General features: G+C 48.2%; 1 long non-coding RNA gene across 1 annotated transcript in view; it reads right to left on the bottom strand.

Moving 5' to 3' along the window:
* Positions 1-2,819: 2,819 nt before the first annotated feature.
* LOC133237631 (uncharacterized) overlaps positions 2,820-9,893 on the bottom strand; it is a 54,120-nt gene continuing 47,046 nt past the window's right edge. The window contains exon 3 of the long non-coding RNA XR_009733280.1: positions 2,820-4,092. This is a non-coding gene — a long non-coding RNA (uncharacterized LOC133237631). The remainder of the gene's footprint in view (positions 4,093-9,893) is intronic.

Here is a 9,893-nt window from a genome sequence, read left to right as displayed (position 1 = left end):
GGATGTCACTGAACATCCTGCAGTTGGCAGGGCAGCCCCACAGCAGGAAGGATCAGCCCAGCGTGGGAGTAATGCTGGGGTAGGAAGGCTGTCCTTGAGCATTGTCCCTGCGGTCAGCATCGTCTCCTTCAGCCCCACCCCCAGTCTATGGGCGGAGCCTCAGGATTCACCCCCAGCATCTCCTGCCTCCAGCTCTGGGCTCAGCCGCAGTGCAATGTCCAGCCCCCAGAACTCTCTGAGGGGAAGAGGCTGCAGGCTGTCCCCTAGAGGCACCCAGGTCTCCTCCTCCCAGGCGTCCTCTCACCCAGGGTCCCTGGCCCTGACTGCACGTTAGGGCAGTGTCAACCTGGGAGTCTAATCCGTGCCCAACTCTTGGGCAGATCCAGCACCACTGATTTGGAATCTGCAGCGTAAGCCTGGCCTGAGATGGTGTTTAAAGCTCTCCAGGTGGCTCTGCAAGCTCCGGGAGTCGATGATGGACAGGGAGGCCTGGCTTGCTGCAGTCCACGGGGTCACAAAGAGTTGGACACAACTGAGTGACTGAACTAACTGATTGGGCTTCAGCTTCCTCATCATTTTCCTGGGAATTCCCTCAGCAGAGAGTTCCCAAGTCCCTGTTGCTGGCCAGGCCCCAGGGGAGGCCCTGGAGGCTCAGGTGAGAGAGAGGGGTCTGGAAAGGGCAGGTGGGCAGCCCTCAGATCCTGACTACCCTTTCATTACTACCCCTTCATTATCCCTTCAGCCACTGCCCCTGCCCTCCTGACCCTGCAGGCCAGATGATAGAAGGTTCTAGAATGCCAGAGCCCCACCAAGATGGAGGCTGCCATTGCACCATGGTGACTGTCACCCTACGTAGGTCAGCCTAGAACAAGAGGCCAGAAAAGACAGTAGGAGCTGGTGTCACTTCTGAGCTGGTGCGTACGAATGTGGCTGGATGGTTACTGTTTAAACCCCCAGCGTTGTGAGGAATGTGAAGTGTGTTTTACTCAAACATTGAAGGACTACAACCCAAGGTGTTATTTCCATTGAGTGTTTTGAATCAGGCTTTTCACGTCACGCTGCGGGTAGCTGAGTTTGTGGCATCTCTGCTGGGCGGTGAGGAGCATGCCTAGTACCTCAGGAGGGAGGTAGGAAACGGGAAAATTATATGTATCCAGCCCAGACCCAGGAGTGCTCTGCTTCCGTTTACTTAAGTGTAAATAAGAGCAGTGTGGCAGGGGCGAGAGGAGGAGGTGCAGGCAGGAACGGTCTCAGGGCAGCCTCTGTCTGGGCTGCTGATGTGAGCTGTGCTTTGTGACTTGCAACTGGAGCTGGTGGCCTCAGCTCTGCAGCCACTCATGGAAGGGACAGTTGGAACACATCCCTCAGTCACTCCCTGGGGTGCCCCTGAACCCCTGTAATGTGACTACCCTGGGGTCAGGGGGGACCTGCCACGGACCTGCATCCAGGAAAGGGGATATACTTTTCTGCTCCAAAGTGGAAGTAGGGCCATCCTGTCTGTCCCCACCCCGCCCCTGCTCAGAGGGTCACAGAGAAGCCGCACGCTCCGTCTACAGGGCTTCCCCTTCCAGACCCAGAGGGCAGGGCAGTTTGCTGACTGGTGAGCTGGGGCCTCGTGAGCAAAGGTTCATCTCGTACCAGTCTGATCCCTGAGCCTCTGCCATTGATCTAGAACTCTTGAGAAAACCATGCTTGTGGACAGGGTGCAGCTGACACTCCCGGTTTCTGGGTTCAGGGCACACATGGGGCAGGGGAGGCGCTCTCTGAGTTGTGGGTCCCAGGCCCCTCTGAGCCCGCCAGGCCTTCCATCTGCAAGGAGCTCAGCATCAGGGCCCGGTCTGGACCCGCTGATGGGAACATGGAAGGGGGAACCCCCACCCCCCAGCCCAGCCTCACATGAACCGGTGTCCTCTGTGTCTGCCACGTCCAGGACCCCCTTGTCCACAGTCTCCTTGAGGTCCGGCTGCTCCAGTGTGGCCGTTAAGATCTGCAGAGTCACCACGGCAGCTTGCCTCACTTCTCTCCTCCCCGCTCTGTAAACACACTGATGTGAGAGGACCTGCAAGGGTCACCGTTAGTGTGTCTACAGCAGCTGGCCCAGGCTTGTCCCAGGGCAGGGGCTCCTTGACTGGCAGCAATGCAGAGCAGAGGGGCCCCTGCTGGAGGTCAGCAATCTGCCCACAGCCACAGTGTTGCCCCCTGTGACCTGCGGCATGTTGTGCACGCGCACAAAGTCACTTCAGTCCTGTCTGACTCTTTGTGACCCTGTGGACTATAGCCCACCAGGCTCCTCTGTCCATGGGATTCTTCAGGCTAGAATACTGGAGTGGGTTGCCATGCCCTCCTCCAGGGGATCTTCCTGACCCAGGGATCGAACCCGTGTCTCTTATGTCTTCCGCATTGGCAAGCTGATTCTTTACCATCTGAGCCACCAGGGAAGCCCATGAAAGCTTTTAAAACTAACACCCTACCTGGGGTCCTTGGGGATCTCTTCTTCCTCAGGGGGACACTGACAGGGGGGTTGTGTTGTGAACCAAAAGGGTTAGAACCACAGGGCTGGGTTCCTGGACGGGTGTTACAGCAAACTCCATTCTGCCTTCTTGGTTCTGGACTCAGGACTCCTCCTGGGCCTGCCCATGTGAATAGCCGGTGTGGCTATGGGCCTGTCCCTGAGATTCGAACTCTGAAACCATCCTGGGGCTTCTAGAAGCTGGAAACACAACGTGCACAGTGGCTACTGGCCATCACGCAGTCTCAAGATAGCCAAGACATTCCAGACCACCACGACGTGTTTTCAAAGTTAATAAATAACACATTCATTTTGAATGTACTTCTGCTTATAATGGTGTTTGTCACAAAAAGCATTTTAAGTAAGGTTAAAGGAGAAAACACAAACCAAACATCTGGCCAAAGATCACTTCACATTTGCTGTAAAGACTTCAAATATTTCAACTCTGTGTATGTTTACAGTGATCACACACATTTAATTTTACAAATGAAAACAAATCTTTCTAGGTCATCAGCTCATGTTCCCTCGCTTCACAACCCACAGAAAGTTTCCCAAGTCATTACCTATTACACTGAGACGTGAATTTTGGTGACTGCCTGTCCCCCATCCTTGGTGACGCTGTAATTTCTTTCCTTCTGCTGTTCCTGGCATGTCCAGTTGTTTGCAGTATTTCACTGCATAAATAACACCAGCATGTCCTCACCACTCATCATCTTCATGTGAAGTATTCCTGGAGATTCACTTGGTATATGAAAGCAGGTTATTGTTAAGGCCCTTGATACAAATTCAGTCCAAAAATTTTTAAATGTAATAGTAGAAGTTTAGCCTAATTTGTGTACACTGAGTTCACATTTAACAGAATGAACACCTTTTAATGTAACTTAGCTTCAGGGTTCTGGGGAGAACCTACTGTCGAGAGCAGTTGGACTAAGATGCCACTGTGCTCCGTGGTCCCCTGAGCTCTGGGAACCCATGGCGTCTGGGTCGCAGCTCAGCACCCAGGGGCTCCTGGCAGTGGGGGGGTTGGAGGGGGGCAAACAGACTGGAGGAGCAGGCTGTGTTTATTTGTGAGCATTTATTTACTGACAGCACATCGATGGCAGAGTCTTCCTGCTGCTAACAGACGGACAGTATCCAGGTGGATGAAGATCGAGCTGGATCCAGCCCTGAAGGTTTACAACTCCATCCTCGTGTTCAGGAGCTCCCAGGATCTCGCCAGGCAGGACACCGTCTCAGGGCAGGAGGCCATGGGGGGACGCTGTACCTGAGGGACCATGGCCACCGCCGTGCCTTGTTCTTTCAGCAGGAACCTCAGCCACAGGAACTTGATTTCGGTGTTCCCATGGTCGTGCCCAAGTATGAACGGGACCTTGTAAAGAGGCCGTGGCTTTTACATTTGGAAGATTGGATGGCTGATCCAGCACCAGCGATGCCGAAGCCCCCAGGCCCAACAGGACCCTGACCGTCACCACCGTGGCTCTGACGCGTGACAGGAACAGACTCAAGAAGCCCACGGGATGCATCTTTATCCTGGTCCCTTGCCGTCCAAGAAGCTGCTTCTCATTTTGCAAGGATGAAACTCTCTAGGGTGGGATATGAGCAACACGGTTTTCAGACACACACTGTTAATGTTTTCATCAGCTCAGCATCTGAGCTTGGCTGTGATCTGCCCTCTGGGTGCAGGGAGTCTAAGAGGCAGAGGCCTGGTGCTTTAATGACTTCATGTGAGATGTGTGTGCTTTACTCAGGAAACTGCGGATCAATAATAAGCACACGTTTTCATGATCCATTAATTTTTATCTAGGTTCCACGAACCGTTTCTCAGCTGTGCCGCCGGGTCTCCAGGAGCATGCCCGGATCCCATGAGAACAACCAGCAGGATACTTGGCAGAAACTGGGAGGACCCTCCTGAGGACTCTCTGCCTGTGGTGCCCTTACTGCCAGGGACCCAAGTCCTGACACAAATGCCCCCCATCCACATCCTCACAGCTTCCACTCTGGGGGCCACCTGGGAGGCTGACATCCCACGGGCCACCTGCCTGTCAGGAGGAGCTGTGTTCACCAGGGCCCTGGGTGCCTGTCTACAGACAGAGGCTTCATCAAGGGAAGAGGTCTAGAGCTGGGTGTCTAGTACTCGTTTAAATAAGTCTTTTGTTATGAGCAAGTGTTTGTTTTGTGTAAGTGACTATATTTGAGACTGAAGCTATGCAAAGTCAGCCTCACAGTTTTGAAAGACAAGCACCTCCTTTCTTATACCAAACAGTAAGAGCTACCAACGCCCCGTGGAATGGAGGCGCCATTGTTTTGGTTGAGTTTGGGGGAGGGATGCGGTTTGTTTTTTATTTTCGTTGGTGGGAGAGAAAAGAAATAAATAGAATCAATCCAACGGTACCCATTTGCTTCAGTTAAGAATCTTAGAGTTTAAGAAAGTTGCTTGGAGAGTTTATCAAACTTCAAGTCAACGAGGAAAAGAGAACTTCTTCTCTCAGAGGTGTGCTTAGATTCCATTCTTTAGAGTCTCACTTTGCCTACATGGCATTTTACTGTATTATTGGTTGATGTGCGTTTTTTCTGTTTGGTTTTTCTTTTTTAAACTGCCACATACAATTAAAATTCCTGCTTCTGCTTCATTACAATTGTAATATATTTTAAATGATAATAAACAGATAAAATAAAAACCCCTGCCTCACTGCCTTCATGAATATCATAGCCTGGCTCCCCGCATCCCCTGAAGGACCGTAGAGAGTAACCCTGCACCCCAAGCTAGCAGAGAAGTCAGCCCTTACTGAACGCCCGAGGTGTGTTTCCTCAGGGACGGTGTTAATGATTTGAGAGGTTTTTAAATTAAAAGCATCTCAAAATGGCTTTTATGTAGGTTCCATGGAAGACAGGAGATTTGCAGTTTGTGTATTTAGTACATGTCATTTCCACAGAAGGATTGAAAACAGGACAGAAAATTCCAAGCCAGATTAGGGTTGAACTTTGTGTCCCTCTAAGACAGAACGATCAGACAGAAAGAACCTGATCCAAGCTCAACTTGAATCAAGCTGTTTTAAATTTGGTTTTGAGCATGTACGCATGCGTGAATGTAACCAATGCAACACATGTGTAAGCTGCCGGACACCTAACAGAAGCCATTAAATAGGTCTCAGAAAAGCAACCGCAATCCATTTTCTGAACAATCCTGCAGGAATCTCCCACATATATACTCAAATTTGCATCAAGTTTGACCCCAAGGGGCCCACTCTTAGTGTGGCTCATGTCGGGGGCCCAGGAGCAGGCGGGGCAGACCCTAGGATCGTCCTGGACATGAGTCCACCACGCCAGAACCAGCTCTAGCCAGCTCCCTCCCCTGTCCCTGTGGTCTCCCGAAGGGCTTGGAACTGGAGTGTTGGGAGGTGAGCTCCTCTGCTCTGCCAGGAACCACCCCCGCCCTCACCACCCTTCGCTGTCAGGCAGCATCCAGAAGTACCCAGATGCTGTGAAGGCCTCCACCACCCTGGGTACCAGCCTCACCCCCACTCCCCTTTTCTCCTCCAGAGTCCCACCCGGAACATGAGTGAGTCGAGGACAAAGCAAAAACCTGCCACCAGGGCATCAGGAGATACAGGCTTCTAGGATGTTAGAAAGTTTCCACAAAGGAGCCCTCACATATATTGCAATGCTGGAAATTAGATCATTAGCAAGAATCCTAAGGGGGCTGGCACTTCTGGGACCATGGTCTTTAAACATCTGTAATTTGAGGTAACTTCTGCAAAAATAAATTTCTGTCGATTTCAACAACCAGCAGACATTCTAGGAAAAACCTACCCTTAATCAGCTCTATATACCCCTTTCCTCCCTCTGGGATTAGATGCTAACCTTGTATAACCAGGAGTTTGGGATGGATATGTATCTTCTACTATATTTAAAATGGATAACCAACAAGGACCTATCGTATAACCCAAGGAACTCTGCTCAATGTTATCTAGCAGTCTGGATGGGAGCGGAGTTTGCAGGAGAATGGATGCGTGTATATGTATGGCTGAGTCCCTTCGCTGTTCACCTGAAATTATCACAACATTGTTCATTAATCAGTTATGCCCCAATACAAAATAAAAAATGTAAAAAGAAAATTGGTTAATACATAATGGATGTATTAATTAAAAAAAAAGAAATGAACTTATTTTCAAAATAAATACATTCACAGGCATAGAAAACAAATTATGGTTCCCAGAGGGGAAGGATGGGGGGAAGGGATAGTTAGGGAGTTTGGGATGGACATGTACACTCTGCTATATTTAAAATGGATCACCAACAAGAACCCACTGTATATAGCACATGGAACTCTGCTCAATGTTATGTGGCAGCTTGGATGGGAGGGGAGTTTGGGGGAGAGTGGATACATGTAAATCCCTTTGCTGTTCACCTGAAACTATCACAACATTGTTAACCGGCTATGAAGTGAAAAAGTGAAAGTGTTAGTCACTCAGTCGTGTCCAACTCTTTGCAATCCCTTGGACTGCTATAGCCCACCAGGCTCCTCTGTCCATGGGATTTTCCAGGCAAGAATACTGGAGTGGGTAGCCATCCCTTTCACAAGGGGAATCTTCCGGACCCAGGGACTGAACCTGGGTCTTCTGCATTTCAGGCAAGTTCTTTAAGTTTAAAAAAAAAAAGTGACAGTGTAGGAAATTGACTCCTATTTAGGACAGGGCTCTGAGCTGAGACTGCCTCCCCTGGCTGACGTTGAGTCTCAGATATCCCTGGGATTCCTTGGTTGAATCACCTTGGTCTGTGGAATCTCCATCTGTTGGGTGAGGGCTGGAAGCAGGGACATAGAGGGAAAAGTACTCAGGCTTTGGAGCCGGACCCAGGCTTGAATCCTGAGTCCTGTATCTAACCAGGTACCTGCTCTGGAAACGTTTCTCAAACACCCAGCACGTGACCAACTTCCACACTCATTCGTTCCTTTTGAAATACTGTGTTTTGATTGCATTACACTTTGCTCCATATCATTTTGAAGAATATTCAGTTTGTCTTTCCAACTCCTGGGGCATAAAAATGTATTCTTGAATACAAAGTGTTCCTATGAATACATTCTTAATATTCAAGAATATATTCGTCATGAATATATTTTCTTATAAATACATTCTTCTTAAAAACTGATCTCTCCTTGTAAATATATTCATGAAGAATCTATTTGTTAATAGATTTTTGAATATTCAGAATCCTTATAAATATATTCTCCTTATGAATAAACATATTAATGAATAATATATTCACAGGAAGTCTTTCTTCAAAAATACATACTGCTCTATACTCTATCTCTCTCTGCCCTTCAGTTTCTAGCTGTGGCAGGAAGCTAGCACAGCCCAGCTCCTTAATATACTGCTGGGAAGACAGAGTTAAAACTGATTAAACAGAGTTCAAGAATTAAACAAGTGGGCTTCCCTGGTAGTCCAGTGGATAAGAATCTGCCTGACCAATATGGATGACCTTGAGATTGTCATACTGAGTGAAGTAAGTCAGACAGAGAAGGAGAAATATCATATGACATCCCTTACATGTGGAATCTAAAAAGAAATAATACAAGTGAACTTACTTACAAAACTGAAACAGACTCATAGAGAACGAACTTCTGGTTGCCAGGGGGAAGGATGAGGGGAAGAGAGAGGGATCTGCGGATGGACATATACACACTGCTGTATTTATTATAGAATAGCTAAACCAACAAGGACCTACTGCATAGCACAGGGAACTGATCAATGTTATGTGGCAGCCTGGATGGGAGGGGAGTCTGGGGAGAGTGGGTACATGTACAAGTATGGCTGAGTCCATTTGCTGTTCACCTGAAATTGTCACAACATTGTTAATCGGCTATACACCAACACAAAACAAAAAGTTGTGTTTTTGTTTTTTTTTTAAAGAATCTGCCTGCTAATGCAGGGGACACAGGTTTAATCCCTGGTCTGGGAAGATTCCACATGCCTCAAAGGAGCTAAGGCTGTGTGCCACAACGACTGAAGCCTGTGCTGTCTAGAGCCCATGTTCTGCAACAAGAGAAGCCATCCCAGTGAGAGGCCCACACACTGCAACTGGAGAATGGCCCCCACTCATCACAACGAAAGAAAGCCGGTGCAGCAACCAAGACCCAGCAGAGCTAAATAGAGTAATTAAAAAACAATCCAACAAGTGACCATTGATGAGCCAGTTGGTGAGCTGGTGCTCACACTTCAATTCCTCGGGGAGCTTGCCTGCACATTCAAGTCTTTGCCTCATGTATCCTTTCAGGCAGATGACAGATGTTGAATCTGGTGATCAATAAACACAGCCCAGCCACTCCCGCCGAAAGCCCAGGTACCCAGGCTAAGGCTGGGATACACCAGGAGGTCCTTAAAGGCAGCAGTGAAACTTGGTGATGGGTGCAGGGGGCGGCGGGCATGCAGATGCCATGTGGACACCTTGGGCTGTCCCTCCCTCAGGACCTCAGAACTATTAGGGGCAAAGCTGCTGCATCGGATCACTGTCTGCTGATGGCAGTTGCAGGAGTGACACAGAGATGGAGAAAATTCAGGGAAAAGGGATATGGGGTTAAAAAAGAACAAGCCAAAACCACCACTTAAAAGGAAAGGCAAAGTCAAAGGTTGGAGAAATGAGACTGAGTTTAAAATAGTAAGAGTTTTTCTCCAAATGGTTCTGGGAGTCAGGCTGAGTGGTTCTGGGAGTCAGGCTGAGTTGTTCTGTGCAATTTTGCCTACAGGCACCACCCATCTATTTCCCCATTTACTTCAGCTTGAAATCAGATCTTGTTCCCTTTGATTGCGGAATCCAGCATCAAGGCAAATCGATTCGTGATGTATACAAAGTAGTAAGAAATCCCAGGTCAAATTCAGAAAAATTTGAATCTAAAATTCTTAGAAAATGTTTTTAGTTTAAAATTCTTAAAAAAAAATTTTTTTTAAAAGAATGTTCCCACGATGGCTTTTTCACCATCCTTGAACTGCAACTGATAGCAACTGTGTTAAACACACGGGGCCTAATGGACATGCAGGAGTCAATGTTTTACATGAAATGCTGGGTCCTCAAGGGTCTTTTAGTAGGAAAAAACTCAAGAACTACTGGCCAATACTAGTTTCATTTAAAAAAATAAAGAAAGAAATAGGAAGCATGTTTATAGGATCTGGTTCCCAAAGATGCGTGAGTAGCTTCACCAGCTTGTGGTGAGAAGGATCAGGTGTGAGTGGCGTGTGCTTCCACTAATGTGGTTGTTTTTCTATAAACTGGTTCAGGATTTGCTCTGAAGATGCTTGCAAACACTGTGCTTCAGAGAGCAGCCCAGGTTTTCTTTGTCCAACAAGAAGCAATTCGAATTTCATTTGGCCTGGCCTCTCCAACAAAGAGA

This window comes from Bos javanicus, chromosome 24, assembly GCF_032452875.1.
Source record: "Bos javanicus breed banteng chromosome 24, ARS-OSU_banteng_1.0, whole genome shotgun sequence".
NCBI classification, from domain to species: Eukaryota; Metazoa; Chordata; class Mammalia; order Artiodactyla; family Bovidae; genus Bos; species Bos javanicus.
This window is presented reverse-complemented; position numbering and strand designations above follow the sequence as displayed.